This window comes from Nyctereutes procyonoides, unplaced genomic scaffold (genome assembly GCF_905146905.1).
Source record: "Nyctereutes procyonoides isolate TBG_1078 unplaced genomic scaffold, NYPRO_anot_genome, whole genome shotgun sequence".
Lineage (NCBI taxonomy): Eukaryota > Metazoa > Chordata > Mammalia > Carnivora > Canidae > Nyctereutes > Nyctereutes procyonoides.
In genome coordinates, this window is record NW_026575049.1 from 13,027,484 (window position 1) to 13,046,376 (window position 18,893).

At 39.3% G+C, this 18,893-nt stretch overlaps 1 pseudogene; it reads right to left on the reverse strand.

Annotated features, from left to right (window-relative positions):
• Positions 1-4,705: 4,705 nt before the first annotated feature.
• LOC129511282 (ATP synthase subunit ATP5MJ, mitochondrial-like) lies at positions 4,706-4,888 on the reverse strand (annotated as a pseudogene).
• Between the last annotated feature and the right edge of the window lie 14,005 nt (positions 4,889-18,893).

The following is an 18,893-nucleotide window of genomic DNA, read 5'->3' on the forward strand; positions in this document are numbered from 1 at the left end:
TGCATATGGGCAAGATTTTGACATAATTTTACTTTTATTATTTTATTATCCTGATCTCATTTCAGACATTTTTCCTCTTGATACAATTCACCATCTGCTTTAGCCGTCTTCGTTTAGGGAGAGAAGGTAACACACACAGCTAACAATTGAAACATCCATTCCTCACTCAGTAGTAGGTGAAAAATAGCTCCTTCAGAGCAGAAGTCAAGTCTTATCCCTGCTAAATTTCTAGACTGCTGAGATAAAAAAGATGCATTTGCCATGGTGCCTATTTCAGAGAGTTTATGGTAGAGAGAAACAGATGTACAAGCAACTTAGAGCAATACCAGGTTACAGTTACTATAGAAAATGTCTTTATAAGTGTAAAAGAGGGGCTGGTCATTTTTGCCTTGGGGAATATGAGGTAAAACTGTCAGGAAACTTTGTAAAGTCAAAGCTTGCCCTGAAAATTCTTCAGTGGAGTTTGTTATTCAAAAAAAGAAAAAAAACAACAACTAGCAATCAAGTCAAAAGATTTACTATCCACACTACCGTTCTTTTTTTTTATTTATTTAATTTCAGTTTGCCAACATATAGTATAACACCCAGTGTTCATCCCATCAAGTGCCCTCCTCAGTCACCCCCTCCTCCCACCCATCTCCCCTTCTGTAACCCTTTGTTTCCGAGAGTCTCTCATGGTTTGTCTCCCTCTCTAATTTTTCCCACTCGGTTCCCCTCCTTTCCCTTATAATTCCTTTGACTATGTCTTATATTTCACGTATGAGTGAAGCCATATGATGATTGTCCTTCTCCGATGGACTGACACGTTGCCAGCCCATGCAGGACATGCACTATTACTACAGAGTCAACAAATGCACACCTGGAAGTAGGACAATGTACTAGAGAAATACTAGCAGCTATAACAAATACACCCCAAAATTCTGTTGATTTAACCTAATAAATGTCTATCTCATGTTCAAGTAAGAATCCATTGCATATATTCCTGGTGTTAAGGTGGTTTTCCTCCATTTGATGATTAATGAAAGTTTAGCTAAACCACTCCATATCATGGTTGCCTCAACAACAATTTTGTGTGGTTAAGTGGCCTGCAGAGAACTTAAGATGACATTTGCCTCTCCCTCCAGTGCATGCCCTAGATAACAGCGCACAGAGTTACATGTAAATGTTAACCTCCTGACATGATTTCCCCAACCACCTTAGGATAAGCACTCTCCTCTACTCTTTTTGTTTGAAAAGGCCTTAGCCTGTGAACCCCAAAGCATTCCACCCACAGACCCTCGTAAAAACATGTGTTCAAGTGCTGCTGTTCTGTCTACCAGTACCCTGCCTTTACCTCCTCTCAAGACCCTTGAGGCTTGCTGAGGACCTCTTCAAGACCTGTGAGTAATACACTTCTTTATTTCAATTCCTTTGTGGTCTTCTGGTGAATCTGGGTTCACTATTAAACACCCTAGCCTCTACTGAATCAATCTTAATTTAGCAAAGGCTCTTTCCACCTTGTTTCTCTGCCATTTGCTAGAAGTCTTGTAGTCCTCCGACGAAAGCTGGTGAATGGAGAAAGACAGAATAGAGAAGGTATACCACTTCTTAACCTCTTTAGTCCAGGGGTAAAGTAACTCACATGCCCTATTATCCACTGTGGGAACTAATGACATAGCACCACCAACACCTGGAAGGGCTGTCTGCACAGCTAGCTCCTAGAAATAGCTCCACACTATGAAGGATGGAGCAAAAGTCTCCAAGGGACTGCTGGCCATTCCTGCCTTTCGTTTTTTGTTTTGTTTGTTTTGTTTTGTTTTGTTTTGTTTTGTTTTGTTTTGTTTTGTTTTGTTTCCCCCCAGGGGAGTGTACCTGGAGGGGAATTGGCTCTTATTCCTACTCCATTAAAAAAAAAATACCTGATTGCAGATCTAATCTATTAATCCCTCTGGGTATTAGAAAAACTTAGTCTTCACTAATACTTTTCTTCCAATCTTAGATTTCTTAAGCTATGTATACTTTTGAAACTAGAATCTCTCCTAGCCATTAATTCAATTAAATTATGTTTACATTTTGTTTCTCAGAACTACTTCATAATTGAAACCTCCTTATGCGAAGCCATTTTGGCGCATGAGTAAATTGGCAACTTTTGGGGGGCTCATCCATTCAATCAACAAACATTCATGGAGCATCTCCCATGTTCTAGGACACACACTTGCTCAGGAAATGAAGAGAAGATCTCCTGGGCTACTAGAAGGAAATGCTGAATTCTCTAATCAATCTAAACTGAGATCCTATAAGTAACTAATACCTTAAAGCAATCTTATTGGAAAATTTTATATTTAAGACCCAAAACCATAAAAGTGCCTAAAACCCAACATGGCCAAGCTAAGCTGTAAGGTGAAGAGTGACAGAGGATGAGGCTGGCTCTGGGAATGAAAGAGGCTTCACAGTTTCTCCAGATGTAGATTTAATAAGAGTCTATGATCAAAACAATGACTCAAAGGTATCGAGGATGGACTGGGTGAACGATGTGCTCTTAACGGAACTCGAGGAGCCCCGTAAATGAGTCTTGAGAGAGAATGTTTCCTAATCGTGTTGAGGTTGAGGTAACTATAGATATGAAAATCCACCCAGGGGCATCCAGGTGGCTCAATCACTGAAGCGTCTGACTCTTGATTTTGGCTCAGGTCATGATCTAATGGTCGTAAGATTGAGCCCCACACCAGGCCTGCTTGGAAATTCTCTCTCTCTCTCCCTCTCTCTCTCTCAAAAAAAAAAAAAATACAAAAGAAAAAAAAATTCATCCAGATGCAAGGAAAGTTATCTACCCACAAGCAATTAAAGGCAATCTAAAGTCAGGTCTTCCTCTACTTTTCAAGCTTTTTTTCCTAAGTTAGCCCGCAGTGGGAAAAAAGAAAAGACAAAAAAAGAAGAAAAGACAAATGCGATACATCATATCATTGTGTCTTTATCATACTAGATTCAGAAAGATTTAGTGCTCTTTTTCAGAAGTTCTAACTGCATTTTACAAATCAAGCCTACTTTTTATAATGGAAATCACCTGGCCTAGTCTTAGTTCAAATGTTGAATCCTCATCAGACATTTTGAAACACTTAGCAAAGGGCACACTGTCTTTTAGAGACCACCTACTCTTTAAAACCAAACCAAACAAAGCAGGTGCCAGTATAAAGCAAACCTGGCTTCATTTTAGGTTTGGTGTGAAAACCATAAATATGATGGTTCTGCTCTATTTCATCTCCTGGAACTTACACGCTGGTTTCAACTGTGCATTGTTTTCAGTTATTCACACCCACACACCAGGATCAAAATTTAAGGTGTGGAGGGAAACAACCCATATTAATTACATTTTTTAACGAGCTTAATTTCCACTTTCTTATGTAGGCAGCCAAGCTGGCATTGTTTTATTTTGTAATCATTAATAACAGCAGTAAACACCTGGCAGGGCTGACAACATTTTAGGCTCCACTCTACTGCTTTACATATTAAGTCATGGAAACTTCATATCAGGTAAGGGCTCTAATAATTATCACATTGAGGAATGAAGAAACTGAGGCACAGAAAGGTGAAGTAATGTGCGAAGGGTTCTAGATCTGGCAAGTGGCAGAGGTAGAATTTCAAGCCAGGTGGCCTGGCTTTGGAACCTGTTCTCACAACCCGGATCCTATATTACCCACTTTACAAATGGTATTTCTCTTTTGCTGTCCTTTGTATTTGAGGAATTGCTCTGTGACCCCTAGGGTGTGATGTGCAAAATCTCTGATTCATAGGGTGTGTTATTCCAAGCTGCTCTTGCCAACTGATCCAGATGCCCGGCTGCAGTCACAGTGCTCCCCTTCCTCTTCCAGCCATCCAAATAAACAGTAGGGACTGCAGAGCAGTAATAGAACCCACCTGCCAGAGAGGAAACACTGAAGCTAATGGAGAGCAGGGAAGACTCCATCTCACCCCTGCTTCCTTCCTTCTTTCCTACACGCTAAAGAGTCAACGACTGCCTGTCAGAGAAAGGTAAAGAGGATGAAGGATGGCCATGCGGTCACCATGCCAGTGGTTTCAAAGGACATAGAATTATCCCCTTCCAAGCAGAGAAATCTGGCTCAGAGGAGATAAATATTTTGCCCAGAGTCAGAATTTAAGCCCAGCCCTGTATCCCCCCAAAGCCCAGCCATGCTCCTCCCATGCTGCAGAGCCAGCTCAGAAGGGAGAGGACAGCTGTCCTGAGGCCAGGCGTCCATCCCATTGAGTATTGCCTCTTCCTCTGTAAAACTAACGTCATGAGTAACGTTCAATATTGTTTCCTGGTCAGAGCCACAGCTACATACTAGCCATTCATGGTTGTAATTCAGAGCCTACAGTATATTGAGAAGTGACTTTATGAAGTCATCTTCAAGAAACGCCGACAAAGATTAGGTAGTGATACAGCAATAATCACGTATATTTTATAGATTACCTGGAATTCCTTTTGTTTCCGTAGTTGTCTCTCAATGGGAACATGCGTACTTGGCTGACAAATATTTTCATTTTGTGTAGTCCCTTGAAATTTAATTTTAAAAAAAATTTTTTGCACCTCACAGTCACATTTATTCACGCTACAAGGACACAGCTCCCCTACAAGTGTGCAGCAGAGCTCTGTGTTCCCGGCTAACAGAGCAGGCCAACACCTTCAGCCAGACTGACCTTCCACCTGATGTGTGCCCCAAGCTGGTTAATGATGGCCATGAGCAGGGCCAGGACTCGAAGCTTCCAAAGCTTTACTTCTCTAATCAGCACTCCTGATTTTATAAATGACAACAATCACCCACCCCATTCCCAGACAGATCTCCTGGTAAGCTTGGGTGTAGTAGGGCTTCATGGGGATCCAAACACTTTTATTAAGGCTTTGAAGCATCTCAGCACAAGACCCTCAGCTCAGGCTGTGGCGACACCCACTGCCAACGACTCGGAAAAAAAAAGCAGTCACTTGAAATTTTAAATAGCTGTGCTTATTTTCTCCAAATTAATATAGTGGGAACAGTTTGAAACATTTTCTAGGAAAGAAACAAGCAAATAAAAGGCATTAATTTTTAAATTCAACAAAAGGTCTGCATAGGGTTGTCATGAAAATAAATGAGATAATAAGCTTAAAGAATATTTAGCACGATGCCCAGCAGGTTATAAATGACCAGTAAGTGGCAGAGATTTTTATTAGGAAAATGCCATAAAATTCAAATACTAAAAAGCATTACTGACCACCAACTTTATTGCTTCTTAAAATGTTGCCATAATATTTAAGCCAATTTAAATTTTAAGTTTTAACTATTTCATGTAAACAGCTGACAATACTTTCTCATTTATTTTTATACACAAGTGAATTATTTTTCAAAAATTTTTATTGCCTAGGCCTATAAAATAAGTGTGTTATTTGTCATTGGTACATTGATCTACCCAGATTCCAAAAGTGATAGCAAATCATCCCAAAGGGTCTTCTCAGAATAATATGACCTCACTTTCTGCATTAAAAAAAAAAAAAACTTTGCAGAGACTCCGAAAAAAAAAATCCTTTCTATTGTTTTTTTCCTATTCTATGAATACTCAGAAAATGCTAATACAAAAAGGAAAGTTCTGGACATATTTGTAAGCAAGCTTATTCTTGTAATGCAATCATAAGAATTACGGTGACCACACACATGCATCAGAACCATAGTGGTTTGTGGGCTGTCAAAAACACTCTTGGAGAGAAGAGAAGGGAACAAGATTCTGTTGCATTTGTGACCTCTAGAGGCCAACATGAACGTGATATATTTTATTCCTTCAACAGTGCCTCCAAGTACAATCTTCAGGAGTTTGAGATTTATAGGCTTTAGAAAATAAAGCAAATTCAAGAGGAGAGAGGTTCCATTTTAGGTGGATATGTTCCCTTGAACTAACAACCACAAACCACAAATTGAAGTTTTAAATAATAATTTGAAAAAGCCTCAGACTCCTGGAGAACCTTTATGGAAAATGAAAACCTTGCCTATTTCACAGTGGAGCTGTCCAGACTAATTACTTGTTGTGAGTAATCATCAAATTAAGGATGGACACGGTGAAATGCCCCCCTTTGGGGCCCTGGAGTCAACACTTGATTCTAATGTTTGCTGGTTGCATGTCCTGGAAAAATCATCAACCTCTCTGAGCCTCAACGTCCTCATTTGTAAGGTAAGTAGTCACAATGAAAACCCACCTTACAGCATTGTCTGTAGATCCAATGAGATAACATATATGTTCAGAGCGTACCTTGAAAACTGTCAAGTTCTAAAACCAGTAACAAATTTCAGGACGCTGATATCACTATTTGTTGAAGTACTGACTTTTCCCTCTGAACGATATACTTTTCAGGACAGTGATAGATCCGAGACAAACTACTGGTCTAACAAAGATTCTTTAGGTTTAAAAGCAGGGCTTGCCACACTCTCTCCCTGTGTCGTGCGATCATACAATGGTCCTCATCTCTCTGAGCAGAGTCAGTAGAATGTGGAGGAGTGGTGAGTCAGCTGCCCAGACAGATCTATGTCCCTTTGTCTTCAAGATGGTGATTCCAGTATGGCCTGTGAAATGTTAGGACATTTCTTCACCTCTCAACATGTTCACAAGTGGCATCTACGCACCTCCCCACACACTGTGCCCTTGAGTTCAGGAGCTTTCCCCAAGGACCAGACCTTCCAAACAGGTTCCTCTTACAGCTGGAGTGAGGTCTGTACTGTTCATCTCGGGACATTCGTGCAGTCCATCTGCTGGGTGGGAACTGTCAAATAGAAAGTGGTTCAGGTGTTTCTGCAAAGCCCCTGACCCCTGCCCCGGTCCCTTCTTTATTCCCATAAAGCAAAAGTCCAATCATGCATACTTCTGCTATGAACATTCGTCCATCCACTGAACAAGAGGAATTCACTTGATCCTTGTAATTATGTAGTTTCTAACCTCAGTGTCCCCCCCCCGAACCCTTACTTGTCAGCTCTCTGACATAATGACTTCTTTTAAATCATCACCATCCAACTCAAACCTGCTCTACTAAAATCGCTTCCGTTAGTCTCAACAAAGTAATTATACACTTATTTTATGGAGAAAACCAAAGCCTTCAGACACCAACTCTCCAAACTTCCCACCATCTACTCACCAGCGCATCCACATCCACAACCATTATACCATCCTCCCCTCCTGCCTCAATGAATTAGGTTACCCTCTGCCTGAAAAGAGCCCAATTGATACATCACACCCTAGATCTATCTATGTTTGTCACAATTAAGTTCAGCAGAAAGTGCAGGAAAACACAAAATGATAGTGGCTTATGCACAACAGACTTTTATTTCTCTTTTGCTTATGTAAGACTCTACCTAAGCAAATCAGGGCTATTATAATACTTCTATAGTAATCAGAGAGGTGGCTCCTTTTTAAACATGTGTCTTCATTACTCTCAGCACATGGCTTCCACCCTATGGTCCAAGATAACCACTGAAGCTCCAGCCAATGTGTAGACATTCCAGTCAACACACAAGGCATCAACCTTCCTCCCGTTGGCCAGAATCTAATCACAAGGTCCACCCAGCCACAAAGGAAGTTAGGAAAAGTACTCTTCATATGGACAATTATGAACCCAGCTAAAACTGAAGGGAAGCAAAGCGAGGGAGAATGGATATTGGGGCAGAAGCAACAGTCTCTATCTCTTCTTTCTCCTCCTCCTCATTATGTTCACATTTTCCTTCCTCCATATCTTTTAGTTTCCCCTCTCTAGTGAATCTTTCCCTGGGCCATCTGAACATCTTTCTAAACCTTGGGTCTCTCTAACTACTGCTCTGCTTCTCTTCTCTTCACCACCAAGTGTTCTGAAGATTTTACCCATTGTCTTTACTTTCTTGCAACGTTCATTTCTCAACACACTGCAATCTGACATTTGCTCCTGTCGCCAGTTTAATTGTGCTCCTCAAACATGTTGAAATCCTAACCCCAGTACCTGTGAATGTGACCTTACTGGGAGATGAGGTCTTTGAGGATGAAATCAAGATAATACAAGGTAATACTGGATTAGGATGGGCCCTTAAACCCAATAACTGGCAACCTTATAAGAAAGTCATGTGAAGACACAATAAAACTGAGACACATCTATAGAACATCACCTTGTGAGGGTGGAAGCAGAGACTGGAGTCATGCTACAACAAGCCAAGGAACACCAAGGATTGTTGGCAACCATCAAAAGCTAGAAAGACGCAAAGAAGGACCTCCCCTAGAGTCTCTGTGGTCCTGCCGACACCTTGATTTCAGACTTCTAGCCTCTAGACGTCTGATTTTTTGCTTTTCAGTGAGAGGATAAATTTCTGTCATTTGGAGTCACCAAGTTTGTAGTACTTTGTTATAGCAACCCTAGCAAACTAATACAGCCCCAACCATTCCACTGAAACAACCCTAGCCACTGTCAAAAGGTCTCTGTTGCTAAACCCAGAGGATAATTTTCAAGTCTTGTTTGATGCCTCTCTATTGCATTTGATGAAATTGTTTACTCCCTGCCCTTGAGCTCCTCCTGCCCTTGGCCTTTGAGCACTCCTGGTTTCCTCCTATCTTTTAGGCTGTTCTAGCCCAACCTTCCTTTCAAAATCTGTGCTTCAGATCCTAAATATTTTTGTCACCTATCTCCAATTTAATATGTTAACAGGGCCAAAATACCAAAATACACTTAATTCTCCCCATCCTGCTCCTCAAATTCTCAGTGAAATAAGTAGAATGATGTAACATTTTAATATCTATCTAATTAATTTATATATTCAGCAAACATTATGTGTTTATTACATTCCAAATACTGTACCAGGTTACTGGAGGTACAGAGATGAACAAGGCAGATTAAGGGCCTCATGGAGCTTTCCTCCTTGAGGCGATATGATAATAAATAGCCAAAGAAATACATAAGACAACTATAGGTATGATACATGGCACAAAGGAAATAAATAGGATGATGAGATAGAGCAGGAGTCAGCAAATTTTTTCTGGAAAGGGAATGGCTTTGCAGGCCACATGGCCTCTGATGCAACTCCTCCTCCACTCTGATACTACAGCACAAAAATGAATATAGGCGATACCTAAGTGAGTGGGTGTGGCTGTGTTCCCACTAAATTTCACTTTGAAAAGTAGGCAGCAGGCCAGAGTTAGCCTGTGAGCCATAGTTTTGTTGCCAACCCTTGAAAAAGGAAAATCAGGGTAGGTCACTTTAGATTTAAGGGTCAGCCGGGGAAAAACCTTTATGAAGAGACAGCACTGGAACTGAGACCTGAAAGAGAGAAGGAGCCACACCCACCCTTCCTTGGCCCATGGCAACAAATGTTTTGCTATTAGGTTTTTAGGATCTGAAAGACTTGAATGACAATCTACAGAATCTATAAAATGCATAACTCCGAATGCTGGGGAAGCATCAACTCCTACATCCCCAGCGTGGGAATCTACAAAAAGAGAAAGATCACTCAACTTACGACATTACTTAGTAGTTTTAAAGAGGACGAGGAACCTGAAGCACTAGATTAAAATGTCCCTTTAAACAAAGGGTGGCTCAGCTGGTTAAACTTCTGGCTTCAGCTCAGGTCATGATCTCAGGGTCCTGGGATGGAGCCCCGTGTTGGGCTCCTTGCTCAGCAAGGAGTCTGCTTCTCTCTCTCTCTTTCTCTCTCTCTCTCCTTTGCCCCTCCCCACTGCTCATTCTCTCTCTCAAATAAATATTTTTTAAAAAATAAAATATATAGACTTACTGAAAGAAATGGAGAAAGCATTACAAAATCTTTCAACTGTGTTCTAAGCAAAAATTAAAAATATGCTATATCTATGAAAGAGGAATAATCTAAAGGGTGCAAATATTGATCTATTCAAAATCACTATTATCATAAAGACACATTTTATAAGAGATTACTAGAGAAAAATTGAATCAGTAAATTTGTTTTAAAAATGCAAAAAATAAGAGATAAGGAGAACAAATCCAAGAGATACAATTTACTTATAATAGGGATTCTGTAGAGAAATAGACCATATGAAGATAAGACAAAAATCACTAATCATTATAGAATAAGTTTTCCTTTAGCTGAAAAGGCTTATTTTTTTAGCCCAAATGGGTTAATTAGCGCCAGGTCAAATTTATGTGGAAAGAAACAAAGCTGGACATTCACTGATGAAATTCCTGAATTTGAAGACATTAGGAAAGGAGAACTAGTATGTTCAAACTAGACTAGAGGGTGGGAGGTGGGAAACAAGAGAAAATGCACAAAGTGAAAAACATTTAGAAACAGACCTCTCTACAACACTAAATGCTACAGATCGGTTTTAAAGACAAACACTGTGACCCAGGGACTCTGTATGTATTCACATTATCACTTACATCTAAGGGCAAAAAAAATCCAAGACAGATTCAGGAAGGGTCTCCCTCCTGTGAAACAACTACTCTAAGAAATACTCCAGCCCCTGAGATTTGAATGAAAGTATTTTTTAAATGGGAAAAAAGCATAATTTAAAAAAATGAATGAGCAACAAGTTTTCAAATATGCAACATCATCTCCCTTCTCCCAAGCTCATCAGTGATGCAGACTCCCTGCTCTGCCACGAGGTAGAATCTATTTCTCCACCCCCTGGGATCTCAGCCCTGTGACTGCCTGGACGGTGGAGTCCTGTACACACACCCTCCGCTACTTAGGACGCAGCCCTTATCTGACCCTATAGCCTCTGCTCCTTTCTCTCCGAGCTCCGAGGGGCATGTGGGAAAGACCAGTGGTTCTGCTGGAGAGAAGCCACATGGAGGAGCACGTAGTTAGTATCTCAGCCATTTTGGCAAGACTACATATTATCTAATTTTCTAATTGTTGACATTCTCGTGTAAAGTTTCACTTTTCAATTATTCAATCTGAGCTTCTTTTCGTGTGCTTTTTTAGTTATTTTGGTTTGCCCTCTCTGTGATTTGTCTCTGTAGAGTCTTTGATCATTCTTCCATTGGATTGCCTGGCTCTGTATTGTTAGTTTGTAGGATTTTATAGCTTAATCCTTTATTGGTTCCTCACATCCCAAATATCTTCTATTCTGTCTATTGTATCCTGCACAGAGCAGAAATCTTTCATTTTGATGTCATCCATGACAGTAATTTTTTTCTTTATGGTCTGTGCTTTTTTTTTTTAACCTAATTTAAGAAATACTTTCCCATTCTATTGTTACAAAGATATTCTCCAATCTTTTTTATAAAAGCTTTGGAATTTTGTCTTTTTACTTTTAGATGTCTATTCCAATGGGAGATTATTTTTGCATTATTTTGTGGTGATAAGTTTTGGGCCTGTTTTTTCTTCAAATATTTTGCCAATTTTCACAATACTGTTTATCAAATAATCTTTCGTTTATCAAATAAACCACTGTCCCCAATTATCTACCAACGATTCACCAAGTTCCCATATACACGTGGATTTATTTTAGAGTCTCTTCTATTCTTGGAATCTTTAGTATCAATATCAGATTACTATAGCTAGCTAACATATCTTAGTATTTGGTAAGATATTTCCCCACATCACTTTTCTTTTTAAGAATTGTTTTAGGGGCCCCCAGGGTGGCTCAAGGGTTGAGCATCTGCCTTTGGCTCAGGGCGTGATCCAGGTCCCGGGATGGAGTCCCGCATCAGCTCCCTGCATGGAGCCTGTTTCTCCCTCTGCCTATGTCTCTGCCTCTCTCTTTCATGAATAAATAAATAAGATCTTTAAAAACAAAAAAGAACTGTTTTAGGTATGTGTGGATTTGTCATGCCCATTTCATTTCTGTTGGGTTCCTTCTTTTAGCTTCATTAAATGTATATTTTAATTGGTGAAGGATTTACATCCTTACAATGTTAAATCTCCCTTCCACAAGTATGATATTTCTTCCTAGTCAGATCTCCTGTTGTATCCTTCAATAATGTTTTTAAAATGTTCTCCGTAATAACTTTTGCCTTTTTATTTTTATTTTTTTTATTTTATTTTTTTATTTTTTTATGATAGTCACACAGAGAGAGAGAGAGAGAGGCAGAGACATAGGCAGAGGGAGAAGCAGGCTCCATGCACTGGGAGCCCGACGTGGGATTCGATCCAGGGTCTCCAGGATCGTGCCCTGGGCCAAAGGCAGGCGCCAAACCGCTGCGCCACCCAGGGATCCCACTTTTGCCTTTTTAAGTCAATTCCTAGATCCTTACAGATTTCCTTCTGGTTATTGTAAATATCATACTATGTTCTATTACATTTTCTAATGTGTATTGGTGTAAAAGAATTCCATTGATTGTTATTTATTGATTTGTTCTCACGCAACCACACTGAACTTTTTTTTCTTTTCAGCCCTAAAAGCTTGTCTGTTGATTCTCTTAGGTTTTCTGTGTAAATAAGTAAATCCTCTACATATACTGACAGTTTTGTCTCTTCCCTTATGGTCTTATCCCTTATTTCTTTTATACCTCATATTTCATTGACCAGGACATCCAGTTCTTTGTTGAACAGAAAGGGTCACAGCAAGCATCCCTGTTTGTTACTGACATTAAAGGGAAGGCTTCCAAGGTTTCTCCATTAAGTATGATGTTTGAACATTTTTACCCTATCTGCCACTTAGGCAAGACCATGTCTCATTGTGTGTTTATTAATAAAGAAATTGAAGACCTCATTTTGAGAGACTGAATTTCTTGCCAATGTAACACTGAGCTCCAAACTAAACTCTGTGTTTGAACAAATTTTCCCAACTTAACATAGTTCTAATTGTGCTTTTACCTCCTATGTTCTTTCAATTCCCTTTGCCAAATTTTGATCAGGGTGATAGAGTGTACGTATTAGTTAGCCATCTGAAAAAGGACTACAATAATTTATGGTTGGAATACAAATCTACAAGTTTCATACCACTCTATCAGGTGTGTGATCTATGAAACTGATTTTTACTATCAGTAAGTTTTACTTTCATATTTTTAATGAGGAGCAGTATTTGAATCCTCTCTCCATCCAGGAATTACCCAGTGATGTGATTTTAGGCATATTACCCAATCTCTGAATTCAGTTTCTCCTTCTGTAAAATGTGGATTGTAAACATGTTGGCTCATGGAGTTGTTCTAACAGGAATAAGAATGCTCACCTCATAAGATTCTTCTGAGAATTGTATGCTGCAGTGATTACAGCACTTTCAATGGTGCTTGACCTAAAGCTATTGTTAGTATTTTACAAACATTTTATTTGAATCTCACAAAAACTCGATAAGGCAGGCAGAGCCTCTGTGTGTAGGTATTTTTTACTTATTTTACAGATGAGGAAAGTGAAATTAAATTTACAGACAGAGCTAGTGTTCAGTGAGCACGCAATGGTACATTCTTGTCAGGTACTAAAATGTTGAAATACTCCCAAGGATTCACTGAGAAAGCATCCCATGTTCCACCAACCTCCCTCCTCCCCCATTCTCCAGCTCCTCCCTTTGGAACCATGGACCTCTCCGTGATCCAGCAACTCTAAGGTTAATACCTGGCTAGCCGAAGGACTTGAAGACAGACTGCTTGGTAACCATGAGTCCCAAATTATTAAATATTCTAAATATCTTCTTTGTTTATTGCAATTGTCAAACCTAAGATTCAAACCCAGATCTTTGTGACCAAGGTCTAATAAACATAATGGACTAAATAAGGAGGCAGACATGGACCACAGTCTTTGTGCATATGCTTCTTATAAGTAAAAATATGTAAAAAAAAAATCCTGAAGAAAGGAAAGAATGTCAATAGTGCCTTCCTACTGATAAAATTAAATCAACCAAATAATGTTTTAAAGTACAATACAGCAGAGATGGAACATGAATAAAAAGACACAAATGCCGTATTTATTATAAGCTTTTTAAATATTTTTAACAGAATTAAATGTTTTACACTACAATATGAAGTTATTATTGCTTTTTTAGTTGCTGTTATGCCAAAGCATCGGGAACATCCTACAAAGGCAGTCAGAATCATGGTAGCAACCGCCGGTTTAGTTGTACATCTTAATTTTGAAAAGTGTTGCGCTTTCAGCATAAAATTTAGGAGAACTTCGGGTATTGAAGGGGAAAAAACCATATTGCTATGCTTAGAATTTCCAATATTAAAAAGTTTTAAAATTCATCTAATCATCATTCACTAAGAGTTGTGGGGTTTTTTAATGCATTTTGAGTTCCCACATCTTCCTTATTTGACATTCAATATTTCCATAAATGAAAGCAACTTTCTACATTTCCAGAGCTACTCTTTAGGAAACATACATATGTGCCCCGCCCCCCCCCACACACACACACACTGAAAACTAAGGAGAAAAAGGTACAAAACGAAAGGCACCTATTGGTTAATCATACCTAAATTTGCTGCTGATTAGTTTACTGATCAGATCTTTGTAAATTTGGCCACACTTTACTCTCTTCAATAAATAAAGGTTGGTTTCCAATCATATTTAAAAACATAAGGGAAAGCTCTTTCAGAGAATTTAATGTTCTCTTTCACCTACCCCCCAAGAACCAGTTTAAAATTGCAAACATTAAAAAAATAATAATAATAGGGGTCCCTGGGTGGCTCAGTTGGTTAAGCGTCCAACTTCTGCTCGGGGCAAGATCTCAGGGTGTTGAGATCGAGACCCATGATGGTTCCATGCTCTGCACAGAGTCTTCTTACGATTCTCTCCCTCTCCCTCTGCTCCACCCCCCTGCTCATGCAAGAGCTTTCTCTTTATTTCTCTAGAAAAATAAAATATTTAAAAATAATAATACATAAAATAAAATGACAAGCATTTGTCAACCAACCCAACAAAGAACTGTAACTAAGACCACAATAGCACATGATCAGCCACCTGAAATGCTGCTGACAAATATTCCGTTAGAACAGGTTACATTGCCATCATTAACAAGTCATCAGGCAATCTGCTGAGAGTAATTTTCTCTATAATTTCGTCCCTAAAGGCATGAGGGTCATATAGCACCACTATGTTAAGCAGCTCTAGAAAATCTGAAAAATGTTTAAGATGGAGACTATGACATGGTGTATAATCTCCCACTTGCAGTTTGACAGTATCAGGCTAGCACACATGGTATTCTCATCATTTATGAATGAGAATTTCAGAAGTTTCATAAATGTTATCATAAGTAATATAAGGGTCTTGCAATTTGTCACATCAAAAACAATTTCATAGTAGCTACCTAGTTCCAGGAGTCATTCACTCATTAGAAAACCAAAGTCAGCAATGATACGAGCAGAGTCAACAACCATTGCTTGGAAGAAACTCTGAATGACTTGGTTATCACTTGACTGACTGTTAGTGGATATCCAGGTGGAAATTAGTCTAGACCTGGCTGATCCAAGCACATCTTTTGAGCTTATTCCAGCTAAAGCCCAATTTTTAGAGTGATATTTAAAGAGAAACTCCTGACTCTCTGAAAGTTGGAATCATGTGGCTTTTTAACACGATTCCATTGATGTTGTATGGATTCGAGATATTTTTTTTAAGATTTATTTATTTATTCATGAGAGACACAGAGAGAGAGAGGAACAGACACAGGCAGAGAGGGAGAAGCAGGCTCCATGCAGGGAGCCTGATGTGAGACTTGATCCCAGGTCTCCAGGATCAGGCCCTGGGCTGAAGGTGGCGCTAAACCGCTGAGCCACCCGGGCTGCCCGAGATATTTTTCTTGGTCTCTATTTCTATAATCTGTTTCCTGTGAAGTTTACCAAAGCTAATTTTCTTTTTCTTTTTTTTTAAGATTTTATTTATTTATTTATTTATTTGTTTGTTTGTTTATTTGTTTAGAAGCACGCAAGTCAGGGGAGGGGTAGAGGGAGAGGGAGATAGGGAATCTCAAGCAGACTTCATGCTGCAGCATGGAGCCTGACTGAGGACTCGATCTCACAACCCTGAGATCTGTCCTGAGCTGAAATCAAGAGTCGGTCGCTAAGCCGACTGAGCCACCTGGGTACCCTATCCCAAGGCCAATTTTCTTATGAGAGAAGCTCAGTGTTAGGGACCAACAAAGCCCAAGTATCAAATTAAAGTCCAAAGTAAGCAATCAGCTTAAAAGAATATTGATTAATCTGTGCTTAGTCATTCAAAAGTACTAGTGATATAATTTCTTGTCCACTCTTATAATAGCCACCAGTTCATTACCTGTATTTCTGGAAAATATTACTAATGCAGTTGTTCATATGCTTTTTAAGAACCATAAAAATGGGGATCCCTGGGTGGCGCAGCGGTTTAGCGCCTGCCTTTGGCCCAGGGCACTATCCTGGAGACCTGGGATCGAATCCCACGTAGGGCTCCCAGTGCATGGAGCCTGCTTCTCCCTCTGCCTGTGTCTCTGCCTCTCTCTCTCTCTCTCTCTCTCTCTGTGTGTGTGTGTGTGTGTGACTATCATAAAATTTAAAAAAATAAAAATAAAAAATAAAAGAACCATAAAAATGAGGGCACCTGGATGGTTCAGTCAGTTAAGTGTCTGCCTTCAGTTCAGGTCGTGATTCCAGGGTCCTGGTATGGATCCCCACATTGGGCTCCCTGCTCAGTGAGGAATCTGCTTCTCCCTTTCCCTCTGCCCCCAACTCATGCTTGCTCTCTCTATATATAGTGCTCTCTCACTCTGTCTCATAAATAAATAAATAAATAAATAAATAAATAAATAAATAAATAAATAAATCTTTTTTAAAAAAGAACCATAAAAATGATTTTATCTTAAATATTTAGAGTAGTCATAATGCTACATAGGACTTTAAGATGGCTTCCAGTGTAGCAATGCTACTGGTTTTCCTCTTCTCAGTTTGCTCCTATTTGGTCTGCTTTGCTGGTTCCTCTCAAATTCCTGATCTTTTAACACTTACTTGGAATATTGCAGCATTCCATCTTCCAATATCTCTATATACCTTGATTATTTCAACTTTTAGGGCTTTAAAGGCCATCAAAATGCTGAGGATGGCCAAATTTATGTCACTAGTTCTAAACTTCAAATGCACATAAACAATTGCTTACTCAGTACTTCCACTTGGACATCTAGCATATATCTCAAGATTTATGTGTACAAAATTGAGTGCCTGATATTCTAACATCCCCATTTCTGAATCCTCCCCACCTCCATTAATAGCAACATCTAGTAGTTCAGGAGAAAAACATTGAGGTCATCTTTGATTTCCCTCTTTCCCTCACATCCCACATCCAAACCATCAGAAAATATTAGCTCCAAACTATCTCTACAGTGAGAGAGATCAGAATAGTCATTACCTCTGGGAAGCTGCTGAGGGTATTGACAAAATGAACAAGGGGCAGTGGAAAGGGAGGTGGGCAGGGGGATGGGGTGACTGGGTGACGGGCACTGAGGCGGGCACTTGACAGGATGAACACTGGGTGTTATGCTATATGTTGGCAAATCGAATTCCAATAAAAAATATACAAAAAAAAGAAAACTCATACAAAAAAAATATTAGAGGTGAAATGCTCTATAGTCAGATCTGGGTGATGGTTACGAGGATCCATAAACATGTTAAAATCCATCAAACTGGTTACTTAAAATTCATGAACTTTACTGTATACAGATCATACCTCAAATAATTATAATACATGTGTGCTATATGCCTTGGAAGGGTCAAAAGGACCAGAGTCTTTGATCACAAAAAGGACTCTTAAAAGATTAAATACATTATTCATAGATTTCCCCGGACCATCTCAATAAAACAATGGGATGGGATTATCTAGGAGAGACCCATGGAAGGGCCTCTTGTCTAATGGAATAAATCCCAAAATGTACACAAGACATACACAAAACTCAAAAATTTTATAAAAGCAGAACTAGTGTGGACTGAGGAAGACAGACAACAAATGAGAAAGGCTGTCAGACTTCCAAAATTCTACAAACAGTAAGCAGACTGATAAAACTACTCAGATACAAACCCATACTACTCTTCATGGAAGAGTATGGACAGCTTCAAAGGGGGAGCCATAAACCCAAAGACCTTGAAACAATGTTGTTTGCCCACCTAGATTCAAAATTACTTGGGACTGGTGACTTCTTTTTCCTTCCATTTTTCTCTCTTTTTGAATGGAAATGTCTATAACTTTTATCCCATGCCCATCCCACCACTGTATTTTTGGAGCAGCTAACTTGTTTCTTGAGTTTCATAGGTTCACAGATGGAGAGGAATTGTGCCTTAGGACGGATTACACTCAGAGCCTTTAATGTATCTGGTTAGATTATGAGATCTGGGACTTGTAAACTAGTGAGATTTAGATGAGGTTGTCTGGACTTTGAGAGTTGCTGTTGTAATTAGTTGAGACTTTGGGAGATGTTGGGATTGGAAGAATGCATTATGTATGTAGGGCAGATCTGAATCTTTTGGGGGCCACAGGGTGGGCTGTGGTAGGCAAAATACTAGTCCTCCAAAAATATTCACATCCTAATAACAAAAATCTGTGACTATGTTACATTACATGGCAAAAAGGACCTTGCCGGTGTGATTAAGTTAAAGACTTTCTAAAGATTATCCTGGATTATCCATGTGGGCCCAACATAACTATGAGGGTCCTTAAGAGATAGTGAGAAGGATCTGAAGGATCTGAAGATGGAGAAAGGAACCAAACAATACAGGTGGCCTCTGGAAGCTGGAAAAAGCAAGGAAATAGATTATCCCCTAGAGCCTCCAAAAGGAATGCAATCCTGCTGACCCCTTGATTTTAGCCCAGTGGGATTTCTGACCTACAGAATTATAAGACAATACATTTGTATTGGTTTAAACTTGTAATAAATTTGTATTGGTAAATTTGTAGAAATTCATTATAGCACAGATAGGAAACTAATACACGCACCTACAGTTTATTTTTAATCTGACAGAGTGATCCTCTTAAAACATTAGTCAGATCATATCACTTCTCCCTTAAAACTCTCCAGTT